Source organism: Schistocerca cancellata, chromosome 9 (genome assembly GCF_023864275.1).
Source record: "Schistocerca cancellata isolate TAMUIC-IGC-003103 chromosome 9, iqSchCanc2.1, whole genome shotgun sequence".
Classification (NCBI taxonomy): domain Eukaryota; kingdom Metazoa; phylum Arthropoda; class Insecta; order Orthoptera; family Acrididae; genus Schistocerca; species Schistocerca cancellata.
Window position 1 is genome coordinate 129344202 of NC_064634.1, and position 14508 is coordinate 129358709.

A 14508-nucleotide genomic window follows, 5' to 3' on the forward strand; every position below is an offset into this window, starting at 1 on the left:
GTTGTCTCCAGTTCGCTTTGTGACGTCTTGAGATGGAATTAGAAAACGTCCTGGAGCAATACGGATACTCACAGCAGAAGATCGTTACGCGTATTATGTCTACAGGAAGTAAATCCAACCGCCGATGCCAAATAACGTATGATGGTGGTGACGATGTTAGTGTTACGCAGCCAAAGAGCTAGTGAATTCTCGATTGTAATATCTTCTCCGTATTCTCGAGAACTTGCGTCAAGTATCTGAATATCACATGTGAGAACTAGATATCACGGTGTCGACAAAACTCGAAACCAAAATAAGAACAGTTGTTCGTCTTTGTCGCAAAAGTTCTCGGTTCCTGTACTTGTATTCGTATCTGTTTCTTACCAGTTGTCAGGCAACGGCTTTCACAATTTTCACAAGACAGGACGCTTCATTGAATGATGTATTAAAAAAAAAATAACAGAGCACGCTTACTTTATATTTGCATAAACATATCGCAGTACGATAATTCCACTAGGAATTATTCTATTAAAATAAAATAAAATTATTATAGAAGCTCGAGTCCATATAACTTTTGAAAGAAGTTCTTATGAAAATACTGTCATTGTTGGGATTGCTGTTTAACTCTAAGGGTCTCCTTTGCAACGGAAAAGAAATCCAATGAATATACGTGGACAAAATTGTCAATTTGAAATTACCATTTGCTACAAATGAATAATAACTGATGTAGAGGCGTCCATATCTAACGTCACGGTTAAGTCAGAGAGAATGGTTGGTGTGAAGGAAGTGTGTTGCAGCTTAGCTCCTAACGTGAACGAGATGAAGGAGCGGCTCCACTGCGAGTTGGGGGGGGAGGGGGGGGGGGTTGGCGCGGAGGGTTCACAGTTTATCACGACTTGTACCTCTTTGCCCTCCCCCATAAAAGAAAATTTGATGTCACCGAAACATTCAATGTATCATAGATGCGTTAGCATAACTATAAGTTGTTCTGCCTATTGGTAGATTCCTGACACCACTGGTGTCTCCGTTCGATCCTTAGAATTCCGTTAATAATAACTACGAAATACATAAACTATTTCAATTATAACGTTATTTTAAAATAATTAACTTTTGATTACGTTGAACGAATGTCCGTGTTTAGTATCCATTCTACAGAATGGATACTAAACTCGAAGTATCGTGCAGCGTGTTGTAAGTACACGTGGTGTGCTTACTCTGTGTTATTGTTAGCAAAAACTTTATAGCAAATGTTTGAGCAATGCAACTCCCAGTACCGATAAAGAAATGCAGTCACTGCAAAATACGTTCAGCCCTTAGGCATTGAATCCTTTGGCCCTGTTCAATACTGATAACATTGGTCCCTGCGAACACACAAATACATTACATTGTCTTACCTATAAAGCTGCAACGGTGGTATGGGAAATATTCCGGTCTCTCATAAAAAAATAAAATACAGGCACAGCGGTGCGCAATGCTTGCCATAATACTTTCAAATATTAGTGAAATTCTTTTGGCTGATAAATGAAAACATTTAAGAAAAATCCAACTTCTTTGAAAAACATATGACCTGGACAGGGAGGCTGTACTGATTGTTGTGAATTACTAACATTGATTTTCTTTAGCTAAATTACATTGCAAGTTAAGTTTGGCTTTTCAAAAACATCTGACAATTAAAGTTACATTTTACTAATTGATCCACAAATAATGAGATTTATACTGCAAGTATTATCTAACGACTCTAAATGGGGCATAAATACAAATCATCAAATTAAAATTACATGTAGCTCTGTTAACAAATCTTAGAAACAGTCAAAAGTGAAATATCTAACTAGCCTTTTTATCAATCAATTTACGTATATTCTGGGGTTAATAAACAATTACAAAATATCAGCCAACTCATCTATACCAATGCGCTGGCAAAACAAAACTCATAATTACTTAACATTTTTACCTTGCTTATGAGAAGACTTCCGCTTACATGTTCTCTTAATTTCAATATTAATCTAACAGTTCATAAAGCACACCACAAAAACAACCTACTCAACCGTCTTCCGCTCACAGACAGCTGCCTACAACTGTAGTTCTTACTCCAAAACTAGACTCTCAGACCAGAAGCAGTATCTTTGGCTATTCGGTCGTGCACAGTCAGTGATCCGCTTTATAAAGCTTATTAGAGACATACATTGTTTATAGTATACTAGTTTCATTTTAATTTACATTAATATTATTATCATATTCGGGTGCCCCAGTAGACTTCCTTCACAATAACAAGTAGGCTACAGAATATCACACTCCTGTATTGAAGAAATACAGAACATCAAGACTTGAATACAGCAAGAAACGACCCAGATAGTGGGTAACTATCCCTGTAGACTTCTAAAACGCATACCGTCTCTTTGCGTCACCCCTTTACTGATGTACTGGTCTAGAAACTGTCTAAGAGTTGTTCTGTAAACATTACTTTGGATCTGTTGTTGTACCGTGTGGACTACATGAACCTACTGAGTTTTACATTCAGTCCTAGTGGTTCCATTCAAGTAGTCGTACGCCTTTCAGAAGAGTACAAAGGTAGCTACCGACTATCTAGGTCGTCTCTTGCTGTATTGAAGGATGATCTTTAGGTTTTGTACTTGTTCAAAACAGGAACTTGATATTCTGTAGCCTGTTTGATATTAGAATAATTTATAAATTTTATTGCTATTATTACTAGAATTCTTGTATTTAACTGTGTCCTGAAAAAAAAAACCGTTCGTTAATGGAGCAGATCTCTACCAACGAACACTGGGATTAAGAATGGGGATCAAAGCAGACAATCTAAGGATCCCTCGCCTGCTTTTGCTGATGACCTGCGTCTATTGTCAAACGACATGCAAGAGAATTCTATGCAACTCTAGGCACTCATCTAATAGCAGAGAAAACAAGTCTACTGGTCAGCATGGGAAAGACTGAATTTGTAAGTAGGCTGTTTATGTTTTCTTATGCAACGTTACGTAGCGCTCTGTACGAAAATCACTGACTGTGCTGTGTGCAGTCTGTGGCTAGTTTGCATTGTTGTCTGCCATTGTAGTGTTGGGCAGCGGCAGCTGGATGTTAACAGCGCGTAGCGTTGCGCAGTTGGAGGTGAGCCGCCAGCAGTGGTGGATGTGGGGAGAGAGATGGCGGAGTTTTGTAATTTGTCATGAACTGATATATATATTATGACTATTAAGGTAAATACATTGTTTGTTCTCTATTAAAATCTTTCATTTGCTAACTATCCCTATCAGTAGTTAGTGCCTTCCGTAGTTTGAATCTTTTATTTAGCTGACAATAGTGGCGCTCGCTGTATTGCAGTAGTTCGAGTAACGAAGATTTTTGTGAGGTAAGTGATTTGCGAAAGGTATAGGTTAAAGTTACTCAGGGCCATTCTTTTGCAGGGATCTTTGACAGTCAGATTGCGTTGCGCTAAAAATATTGTGTGTCAGTTTAAGCACAGTCTTGTATAATTTGTCCTAAGGGGACGTTTCAAATTCATTGCCAATACTAAAACGCCCTAGAAAGATGAGAGTCAGCAAGCGTATTAACAGAGCCAAAAGCGTAAAGCATCTTGCAGAGTGGATCTCAGGAAAAGGTATCTCTCAAAGAAAGGACCTAGATAGGGCATATCATGCTTGCAAAAAAATGTATACCTGCAAACATCTGTCGATGAATACCAAACAAAGACGCTATAAATCAGTGGTCAGGTCATCAGTGCTCTAAGTGACAGGGTGCCTATCCGCAACCAGTGAAACACTAGTAAGGTAGTGGGACCAGGATCCTACCATATACTAACTCCAAGAGCCATCACAAGAAGATGGCTAGTTTTCTATGGGCACTTGTACAGAATGGACCCCATAGGTTGTCCTACAAGAGGACCCAACGAGAGTAAAGCCACTGGATCTCTGTGTATCAGGCAAATAAAGCCGTTGCAGACTTCATATTATACTTATTAACTAACAGGGGTGGCTACCATTACTTACAGAAGTTAACTTCAGTGGTTCGTTTAACACAAGGTAGAGTTCACCAGGAAAGTGAGCAGTGGGCTAACAGATAAACCCAAGGTAGCCTATTAACAATAAAAGATCTCCTAAACTTCACCAAGAACATCAGAAGTAGCAGATGACCACAGTGCACCAAAAACACAAGCTCCCTGCTCGAGATATTGCCCAAACGAGTTTAAAGACATTTCGCCAGTGGTCAGTACAGTGGCTTTTCTTCTTTTGGGAAGGGGATGTGATGACCCCCATGACGTCCTCTTCACCCTTCTTTTGGATCCACGCCTGACAAGGAGTGACTAAGAGGAAGGAGGGACTTAGTAAAATGAGATGTCACAGACAGTTCAGAAACATTTGTAATTATTATTATTATTGTATCTAGTGCCTGGATATACATCCTAGAATCGAAAACTTCAAGGGAGCAAATGGTAGGGTGACTGAAGCATACAGTGTAATCTAACAGCTAGCCTGTGCACTGTCTGTTGCTGATTGTCGGATAATCTAAAAATGGTTCGAATGGCTCTAAGCACTATGTTCAAAATGTTCAAATGTGTGTGAAATCTTATGGAACTTAACTGCTAAGGTCATCAGTCCCTAAGCTTACACACTACTTAACCTAAATTATCCTAAGGACAAACACGCACACCAATGCCCGAGGGAGGACTCTAACCTCCGCCGGGACCAGCCGCACAGTCCATGACTGCAGCGCCTGAGACCGCTCGGCTAATCCCGCGCGGCTCTAAGCAGTATGGGACTTAACATCTGAGGTAATCAGTCCCCTAGACTTAGAACTACTTAAACCTAACTAACCTAAGGACATCACACACATGCATGCCCGAGGCAGGATTCGAACTCGCGACCGAGCAGCAGCGCGGTTCCGGACTGAAGCGCCTAAAACCGCTCGGCCACAGCGGCTGTCTCGGATAGTCATTCGATCCCTACTGGTTCTCACAAAGAGAGTTATCGAGACCTGAAAGTTCTCTGCTCCGGCCATTGCTAGATGACAATAATGATGACGGTAAGGGTCGCGGAATGGTCGCTGTGGCTTACCGCGCGGTAGACCGCCCACAGGACTAGACAGAGAGTAGCCGCGTCCGACCTTGTCAGCGCCAGCATGGTTTTCTGCGGAGAATTCCGGTACGTGGCGGACGCTGCAGTCTGTACAGCGCTCGAAGCGGAAACAATGCCCTCCGGAAAACAGAAGAAAACAATAGCCACTGTAAGACGTACGTGGCAGGAAACAAAGACATCCGGCGCGGAACTGTGCCGCGAGATTACGACGCGAACAAAGGCGGCGGGCGAGACACGGCTCTCTGGATAACAGGCTCGGCGGGGAGAGCGAGCCGGGGTCCACAGCCGGCAGATCGGCAGCGCCTCTTCGTCTCCGCCTCTTTTCGATCCTCGCGCCAACGCGGGCCACCCGCCGTCTCGACAGATGATCTGGACTTTTACAAGGCTGTAGCTCCAAGGCAGTTGTTTCCGTCCTTTCTGAGACCACTTGCCCTGAGACTAATCAGAAAGCCATTATCCCCCCCTCCCCTCCGCCCGGCCCTCTCGCCCCATCGTCATCAACTTTAGTAGAGCCTAACTAAACTTGCGGCGGGGCGGATTATTCTCTCACTATCCATCAATCAGTCCACCTACAGGTACCTAAAGTCTATTCACCGAGAGCTGGGACGAAACATAAACAGTGTCACGTGAGCGACTACGCTCGTTTCCAGAGAAAGCATTCGTTGTTCACGTGATACGTAGGGGTGTGGAAAATCCTTGGCGCACGCTTTGCAGCTGGCGGCGTTCGGCTGGCTGCCGAGCTGTCACAGCGGACCGTGAGAAACCTGGGCAACAATGTACGAAATAAATTTAACGAAATAATGTTAAACTGAGTTCATTCTGTCGAAGCAGATTTATTTTCATTCAGGTTGCTAACAAAACTCTCCATTAAAACACTATTAATTGTTAATTTTAATAACAATACCAGTAATAATAATGAGAAAGGACGAAACAAGGTTCACTCTGTCGAACTTGAACTGTTTTCATTGAGATTTATAACAAACCGCTCCTCTCTCTCCTCTATAGTGCAGTCTAATTTCCACATTTGAGTTTCCACTTTTTTTTTACGACATGGAGGACGCACTTGTTCCAATCCTCTGCAGTCACTGTACTTACTGCTTCTTCTAGCAGTACTTTAACTTCCGGCATTTTGTATGTTTTCCTTTTCGCTGCAACATAGCCTTTGATTCTGGCCCACACTAACTCGATGGTGTTTAATTCACAGTGGTACGGAGGAATTATGAGAACTGTTTTCCCTGCATTATTCGCCATTTCATCTATTGCGTATTCGTTGTGCGCTGTTCTGTGATTTTTAACTATATCTAAAAGTTCTTTCTTCAACATACCGTCTTCAAAATCGATGTTTTTAGATTTTAGCCACTCTGATATTTCGTGCTTATTGGAATTCGCATTGGGAACTTTTTCTTTTCTCCGAGAATGGTACGGCGCGTTATCAAGAACAATAACTGCATTTTCCTTTCCTGAAGCCGAGGAAGAACATCTTGAAACCACTTCTCGAAAGTTTCGGCGCACATCTCCTCATGATAATCTCCACTTTTCTTGGATTCGAAAGTCCACAAACATCCTTCAACGAACCCTGCTTTGCTACCAATGTGTGCGATAATCCGACGTTTCCCTTTACCTGATAGGCCCTTGCTTCCGGTGGATAACCCGGACAGAAACGCTCGTTTCGAGGAATTTATAGCGTCATCTACCCAGACGTAACTTCGGGTATGTCCTGCGTTCACCCACGTCTCGTCCAAATAGTATATGAGTCTACCTTCATCTCTCAACCGTTTAATGGTTCGAAGATAACGCCGCCTCCATAAAAAGATGTCATCCCTGTCTATTAGCATGCTATCGCGCGCACGCCGGACATATATGAAATTCATTTCTCTCAATAACTTATAAAATGTAGTTCTCCGAAAATTTGCCAGATCTGCATCTTCGTTCACGACTGTAACCACTTTGTCAATTGATGGCAATTCGTTACGAAAAAAAAAATTCGTGTACTTTCCTTCGTATCGCATTTCTATCGAAGTCATCAACATTTTCAGAAAGTTTGTCGTAATTTTCCTTTCTTGGTAGACTTCAGAGAGTGTGTGGCCTTGTACTCACTTATCACACGATACACTGAAGAACGTCCAACACCTGTAGCTGCAGCTGTTTTCGAAACAATATCACTCATCGACTGCTCTGGATGTAAAAGTTCGGTTTTATACACATTAAGCACCATGTGCTTCTCAGAAGAACTTAATGATTTCTTTTTTGCTCGCTTCTTTGGTGGACTCAAAACTGACACGTCGACCTTGCTCGCTGAATCCGTGGATGACATAATAAGGACAGCCGTATGTGATGCTAATGAAATAAGTGAATATATAAAATAAGAAACCATGTGATGCTATTGGGTGCGCACATCCTGAAATCGCCGCTGTACAACACCCACTAACGAGCTCACACCTGCAACTGAGACGACCACACTGACAGAGCGCCGCGCCTGCGAACCGCACAATTCATCGCTCATAAAGGACAAACGGTTGCACCCATCGCATTCGAACAAACTACAAAATTAAATTCAAACCTTTCTGAAACTTTTGTCGCTTACGCCCCCACAAAAAAATTTAAAGGGGAAAAGTTTGTCGCTTACTATATTTCGGATGATGATTTGGTAAAAGTTCTGCATCAGACGTGAGATTTTAATTTATTTCTTCACTATTACTGACTCTATTGGGCAGAAAATTTGCAGACGTCATCAACATATAGTACTGAAGGCAATTATAAAATTATTTTGCTGTGCGACACACAGTTTAGGAGATGTGGCGTGATAAATATAGAGTAACGCGGAAAACCAACTTTTCCTGAAAGCTTAAATATTTCTCTTTTTGAGTGACAATAAATTTTAATGTAATGTAAATAAAGGTGTCGGAAGGTAGTTCTCGGATCACTTTATCATGTTCAGGTGCCAAATTATAAAAAACAGGATTTTCATTTTTTAATTTCTGACGTCCCTAAAAGGGAATTACTTTCAGTTCGAGAATGAATATTACCTACAAAGTGATGGACTGCCCATAGGATCCCCAATATCAGGAACATTAGCAAACATTTTCATCAGTGATCTAGAATATCAGATATTTGAAGAGATAACCACTAATGAAAGATTTAAAATCTAATATTAGTTAAGATATGTGGTTGGCATTATTTGTCTGGTTGATGAGCCAAATGAAAAAATTGATGAACTCCACTGGGAAATCAACAAAGCACATCAGAACATAAAATCCACTCTTGAAAAAGAAAAAGAAAATCAATTAAATTTTCTTGATGTAACCCTAACAAAAGAAAATGGTAAACATACATTAACGTCTTTAGAAAACCAACAGCCACAAACATAGTAACACATTCCACATCTAGTCATCCACGCAACCAGAAGCTTGCAGCACTAAGACGTATGTTATATATACACATAAAAACGTTTTGCATCCCTCGGTTCCGAGAGTTGAGAACCTGTACCGAAAATTGGAATACGGATCAACACAAACATCATTTCCACCCTTTTTATTGCTCATGGAAAGCACACATGGCATGTTGTACCACCATACACCGAGACCTTCAGAGGTGGTGGTCCAGATAGGTGTCAAGGTCCATGGTTCATGCGAGGCAGCTTGAAGGTACCCATCTGATAAATCACCGTATTCTGCCGTGTGAAGAGTTACGTAACTGCCTGCTGCACATCCGCGTCCGACAGAATCGTCGAGGCTCCAAGACCTTTTTTTAAGTCACTGAAGCCAAGATAATTGCACAAAGAGGGATCAGAACTGCAAGGCGTGTGCTCCAGTGTCGCCAACTGAGTTGATGTAACTTCTGCGTTACGAAATTTGCGATATGGGGACGTGCGTTATCATGAGGCAGCAGCACCCCTTGACGCAGTATTCCCAGACGCTTCGCCTTAAAAGCATGCCGTAATTTCTCCAGCGCTGCGCAGTATTGTGTCGAATCGTGAACAGCACGGAACTTGGCGCACCATTACACAAGGTGGTTTTCGACATATGTGGTGCCACATAAACATTCTTCATTCTGCGATGGATGTCTACCTACGTTTGTCCTTCGGCAGCCAAGAAAATAGTTAAAATTCATGGCGAAACATTCAGCTCTAATTTATTTTGCACAATTCGATATTAGTTACGGTCAATGACCATTATCAAGGTTAACTGGCACAAATGGCAGGAAAGTTATATCATAATTTGAACAAATGTACACTGCAGGCCATTAAAACTGCTACACCAAAAAAAAAAAAAAATGCAGATGATAAATGGGTATTCACTGGACAAATATATTATACTAGAACTGATATGTGATGACATTTTCACGCAATTTGGGTGCATAGATCCTAGAAATCAGTGCCCAGAACAACCACTTCTGGCCGTAATAACGGCCTTGATACACCTGGGCATTGACTCAAAAAGAGCTTGGATGGTGTGTACAGGTACAGCTGCCCATGCAGCCCATCAAGAGTAGTGACTGGCGTATTGTGACGAGCCAGTTTCTCGGCCACCATTGACCAGACGTTTTCAATTGGTGAGAGATCTGGAGAATGTGCTGGCCAGGGCAGCATTCGAACATTTTCTGTATCCAGAAAGGCCCGTACAGGACCTGCAACATGCGGTCATGCATTGTCCTGCTGAAATGTAGGGTTTCGCAGGGATCGAATGAAGTGTAGAGCCATGGGTCGTAACACATCTGAAACGTAACGTCCACTGTTCAAAGTGCCGTCAATGCGAACAAGAGGTGACCGAGATGTGTAACCAATGGCACCCCATACCATCTCGTCGGGTGATACGCCAATATGGCGACGACGAATACACACTTCTAATGTGCGTTCACCGCGATGTCGCCAAACACGGATGCGACCATCATGATGCTGTAAACACAACCTGGATTCATCCGATAAAATGACGTTTCGCCATTCGTGCACCCAGGTTCGTCGTTGAGTACACCATCGCAGGCGCTCCTGTTTGTGATGCAGCGTCAAGGGTAACCGCAGCCATGGTCTCCGAGCTGATAGTCCATGCTGCTGCAAACGTCGTCGAACTGTTCGTGCAGGTGGTTGTTGTCTTGCAAACGTCCCCATCTGTTGACTCAGGGAACAAGACGTGGCTGCACTATCCGTTACAACCATGCGGATGAGATACCTGTCATCTCGGCTGCTAGTGATACGAGGCCGTTGGGATCCAGCACAGCGTTCCGTATTACCCTCCTGAACCCACCGATTCCATATTCTGATAACAGTCATTGGATCTCGACCAACGCGAGCAGCAATCTCGCGATAAGATAAACCGCAATCGCGTTATGCTACAATCCGACCTTTATCAAAGTCGGAAACGTGATGGTACGCATTTCTCCTCCTTACACGAGGCATCACAACAACGTTTCACCAGGCAACGCCGGTAAACTTCTGTTTGTGTATGAGAAATCGACTGGAAACTTTTCTCATGTCAGCACGTTGTAGGTGCCGCCACCGGCGTCAACCTCGTGTGAATGGTCTGAAAACCTAATCATTTGCATATCACAGCATCTTCTTCCTGTCGGTTAAATTTCGCGCTTGTAGCACGTCATCTTCGTGGTGTAGCAGTTTTAATGGCCAGTAGTGTAAATTGCTATCTTAAGCCCACCATAGTTTGTAAAAAATTCCTCATAATAATAACTCTGTACGAAGATTTTCGTGAAGAGGCAAGTCCACAGCTAGTAGCCAGCGTATTACTAGCTAAAGATTTCACTTTGAATTTTAAAAATTATTTGACGGCTTAATATCTCCACCTGCAAACAACAAGAAAAGAGTAACAGCATATTCGTCTTGCCTGCACGCATTTACCAATAACGTCTCCATTATTAATGTTTCCGCATTTACCGCACTCACATCGGAAAGACACAAATGCCACGCTAAACCCTTGCCTACATGCCGGCGCTTATATACCCCCATCAGAGTCGCGCGACGTTGCGTATACGCTGCAGCAATGCCCTCCAACAGAAGCATTCGATTGCCTCTTACACATCTTGCCTGGAGCTCCACTGATTGTCAGCTTGGCTGCAATTTTTTGTTGCTTCCCTTCGCGGAGCAGCAGAGAGGGGCACACCAACAGTGGTGCGCCCAGCGACAATACTTGACATAGGGGTGGCACCACGTCGTCTTTTCAGTCAAGTCCCAGTTCTGTGTATGGCATCAAGGTGCACACATCCGTGTGTTTCTGGCTCCGAAGAGAGCAGACAGGCAACCCTGTCGGAGCGACATCAGCAACTGAGCAGAAGTTGAAAATACCGCTTCGGTTGTAAGATTCTTTTTTATTTCGAACACGACCGGTTTCGGGGTCTTATATGCCCATCATCAGGTGTTATAACTTTGTGCTCTGACGGCCAGCGGCATGGTGAACGAGTACCGGACGCGGTGTGTCACCAGCGAGCACAGAGAGTGATCTGGGTAGGCCTACCTGTTCCTGGTGCAAACATATCATCAAATGGGAGGCCGCAGACACATGCTATCGAAATGCCACAAACTCTAGCAACCTCATTATCTCACTGTTGGCCGAAAGGGTAAGGTCTCTACTGGATATGGACCGAGTTCTCTGGCACTGACTTGTCTTCAACCTAGCAAAGGAAAAAGAAGCACTGTTTCGAATTCAGATGGACATTCAGAAATTAGGAAAACAAAAGGTAGAAATGTTTAAAAAAAAATTCCAGTAATGAGGACTGTACTTGTGGCACATGCAGAGGCCAATATTCAATGAAAGAAACAGAAAAAATAGGAAAAGAAACGATCACAGTGCTCATTGTGCTTCACTCCCTATCACGAACTCTCCCAGAGTGAGTCTGCAGAGGAAATATTCATATGTGAGGTCTCTGCAGTATCACCAACGATTTAGGTGATACTGTTTAGGCATGAATGAGTAGGCTAGTTTTTAACATGTACTTTTAAATTAATGTGATTCAGTTCTTCTTTTAATTGTGTTAACTTTGAACCTGAACAATTTGTTATTTTTACAAAGGTTATTTTTAATATAAATATGCAATTTTTGCTAATATTCTTGGTTCAGTAAGTTCCTTTTGAACAAACAGAGCATTTACAGCTCCATAATCATCATCCAGCCGACAAAAAATAATAAATGAAGCTCATCAGGATAAAAACTACTATAAATGACTTATGCCAAAGCAGGAAAGCTATCACATCTCGGAAGCTATAGCAGAGAACAAAGGGGTGATAAATGACCATACAAACACAAAATCTGTGCTACCTTGCTAAAAGAAATTAACTAAAAAAGTTATCCATGTATGCATGTAACTTTACTGAAATGCATACGAATTCACACACACACACACACACACACACACACACACACATACACCACAGATATCAGATACAGAAATGTGACAGTTGGAAACTGAAGACCACACGGATAGAAGGGGTTAAGTCCATTTTATAGATTTTTCAGGAGAGCAATTTTAAAGTTTAAGATGTTGCAGTTCCATTGTTTATTGAAATATGCTCTTGTAATTTATCCAGTACATTCAGCGACCTTTTCTTTGGAATTCCTAAAAAGCGGAAAAAATATTACTAAAAATTGGAACCTGTATGTCTTTTTATCTGAACCTCTATTTTTTTTATTTCTTTGTATAATGCACTAATTAGATAGTAAAAATCAGAAAGTAATATGATATTGGGATGATACTTCACTATAAAACTTCCCTGCAACTCGTTTGACAAAGATCTATTTATCTTTAAGTCTAGTCATTACTGTACAGGATGTTCATGACTAATCAGGTTTTAGGAACAATACTGTTTATCAATATTCCCTTTTAATTTTCATTGAACTCATGTAAATTATAATGGTTAATAAGCCAATGTCACAACTTTTGTATCTTTAAATCACCTGGTATACAACTACCAACAATTATTCAATAAATGGTTACAACACATCGATTAAAAATATAGCTAATAGGTTGTAATTTCAGTTATCAGCATAAATCACAGTTATTATAACTCACAGTCTTCATTTCTCACTTTTTACTTACTACAAACAAATAACACTAAACGTGTTTGTGAATTCACTGCCAGAAGGAATATTTGTATAGTACTCTTGGGCTCCTGTGACACAGAACACCTTCAGTTCTTGTAGATCACGATACTTTTTCTCAATGATAGGTAGCAGTCCTGAAATATTGGACCCATTATTAGCATGTTATCTCAATAGGTTTGTTATAGTAAAGCAGGACCCGCTATTTCACACACTGATATGATCTAGTTTCATTTAATTATTGTGACTAAAGTCTTTACCAGCCTACCTTCGTAACAGGGTGAAAAGAACAAAAACTCTCCTTCTGCAAGTTCTGGTGCCTCTTCCATTAACTCCTCTTCATTTGCGCTAAGAAGAAGGTCATTTACAAGTATAAAAATGGGTAGTGGATACACTATTGTATTTTGTGGAACAGCCTTAATTATTTCTCCACAACTCCTACTACACTCCTGGAAATTGAAATAAGAACACCGTGAATTCATTGTCCCAGGAAGGGGAAACTTTATTGACACATTCCTGGGGTCAGATACATCACATGATCACACTGACAGAACCACAGGCACATAGACACAGGCAACAGAGCATGCACAATGTCGGCACTAGTACAGTGTATATCCACCTTTCGCAGCAATGCAGGCTGCTATTCTCCCATGGAGACGATCGTAGAGATGCTGGATGTAGTCCTGTGGAACGCCTTGCCATGCCATTTCCACCTGGCGCCTCAGATGGACCAGCGTTCGTGCTGGACGTGCAGACCGCGTGAGACGACGCTTCATCCAGTCCCAAACATGCTCAATGGGGGACAGATCCGGAGATCTTGCTGGCCAGGGTAGTTGACTTACACTTTCTAGGGCACGTTGGGTCGCACGGGATACATGCGGACGTGCATTGTCCTGTTGGAACAGCAAGTTCCCTTACCGGTCTAGGAATGGTAGAACGATGGGTTCGATGACGGTTTGGATGTACCGTGCACTATTCAGTGTATCCTCGACGATCACCAGTGGTGTACGGCCAGTGTAGGAGATCGCTCCCCACACCATGATGCCGGGTGTTGGCCCTGTGTGCCTCGGTCGTATGCAGTCCTGATTGTGGCGCTCACCTGCACGGCGCCAAACACGCATACGACCATCATTGGCACCAAGGCAGAATCGACTCTCATCGCTGAAGACGACACGTCTCCATTCGTCCCTCCATTCACGCCTGTCGCGACACCACTGGAGGCGGGCTGCACGATGTTGGGGCGTGAGCGGAAGACGGCCTAACGGTGTGCGGGACCGTAGCCCAGCTTCATGGAGTCGGTTGCGAACGGTCCTCGCCGATACCCCAGGAGCAACAGTGTCCCTAATTTGCTGGGAAGTGGCGGTGCGGTCCCCTACGGCACTGCGTAGGATCCTACGGTCTTGGCG